Consider the following 1,677-nt stretch of genomic DNA (forward strand, 5'->3'; position numbering starts at 1 on the left):
ATCCATTCTCAAACGCATCTTTACACTCTTGCACAAATGAGGAATAAATGTCCACTGCCTTTGGTCTAAACCTGTTCTGCTCGTCTCGTCTCTCGGTGTCCTCGTGCGCACGCCTGCAGCCGGCAGTGCGAGCTGTGCCTTCTGCAGTCCCTGCGCAGAGCTGTAGGAGAGCTGAGCTGCGCGGCGCCTCCTGCTGCACGGAGACCCGCAGAAGGCAGAGGCGTGACGGAGCTGCGGGCGGGGGAGCGATGAGTGCGGGCCGTGAATGCTGGGAGCCACCGGGCCTCCGTGCTGCTTGGCAAAGCAGTAGCGCCCAGTGCTGCGGCCCTGGCAAGAACCCGCTGGACCTGGGACGCCTGCCTTAAGGCGCCTGCTCTCGTCTGTCCTTGTCCTGTGTCTGGCCGTAGCTGGGGCTGAACTCTTCTAAGTGTGCAGGCTGATGCTCCTGCGGCCCCGCGTGCTGCAAGGAGGGAGCAGGAGGCAGCCGCTCTCCTAGTGGGATCGGCAGCATCCCGTTCTCACAGCACCGGGGCTGTCCCCGTGCCCCTCATGGGGCTGCTGTGTGCTGCCCAGAGACAGCAAGGAGAGCGGGCTGGAGATGGAGCCTCACAGCAGGTAGGATGTAGGAGCCAGTGGGCCACCTGAGCACGGCTTCTCTAAAGGAGGGCTCTGTTTTCTGACCTAGCGGCTGCCGGAAGAGCTCTGGGGGTGTCAGGAGAGCTGTGAGGGCAGGCGGTGGAGTGCTGACAGGCACAGGAGTGCGGCTGGCAGCAGAGCAGCTGCATGGCAGTGTAGCAGTTAAGGCCCAAATAACTTCAGCTTAGATATGTCCTATTTAGGATGACTGTTCCCTTTGAAATGAAACAGTTTGGAGTCCCCCACCGAGGGCATGGCAAACAGCATGGTTCAGGAAACTGGGTTTGCCCAGGAGAGCCTTCCAGGGTTTGGCCAGGAGCTGCTCTGAGCCTGGCTGTGCCTTGATGTGCTCAAATAGCCAGGAAGCTGTGGGCCCAGCTTGGTGAGTTCCTGGGAGCCGTACGTTTGTGACAATGAACTTCTTCACTCTGTTCATTCTCAACTTGATGTCGTATTTTCACTACTCCGCACGGCTCGCTTTGCACTGACGCTCCCATGGGGTGCACACACTGCACACACTGCTCCAGCAAATGCTTTTTTAAATCAAAGCGTTGGATGGTTTGGGTGGCTGAGCTGTGGCAGTGCAGCGCTGTGCCCGTCAGCACTCGGTGCCCCTTCCAGCCCCGCTCCGGCAGGCAGAGCACTGCTGCACGCTGTGCTGTACTGCTGCACCATCCCGTGTGTTTCAGAAACTTCTCAGTGCTCCTCTCCCACGCCGTCGTTGTGCAGGAGTTGCCCGTTAGCTCACCAGGTGATGTCCCGGCCCAGAGGCCAGCAGAGCTGCCGAGGTTGGAGCTCAGCCGATGGCTGCGCGGCGCCGCCTGCGGCTCAGCCTCGGTGCCACGCAGCCTTTTGGCAGCGCAGGAATCACGTCTGCCTTGAGTTGCAGTGTTCCCAAGTCAGCGGTGTACCGAAGTGTCCGCAGCTTTTCCTCTGTGCTCCGGGTGCATCACACGGAGGTGCGGGATGGCACACGGGAGCTGATCCCCTGCCCCGGCAGCCCCAGCTGCTGCCGCATAGCCGCGCTGCGCGTCCTGCCCG

This window comes from Meleagris gallopavo, chromosome 15 (genome assembly GCF_000146605.3).
Source record: "Meleagris gallopavo isolate NT-WF06-2002-E0010 breed Aviagen turkey brand Nicholas breeding stock chromosome 15, Turkey_5.1, whole genome shotgun sequence".
Lineage (NCBI taxonomy): Eukaryota > Metazoa > Chordata > Aves > Galliformes > Phasianidae > Meleagris > Meleagris gallopavo.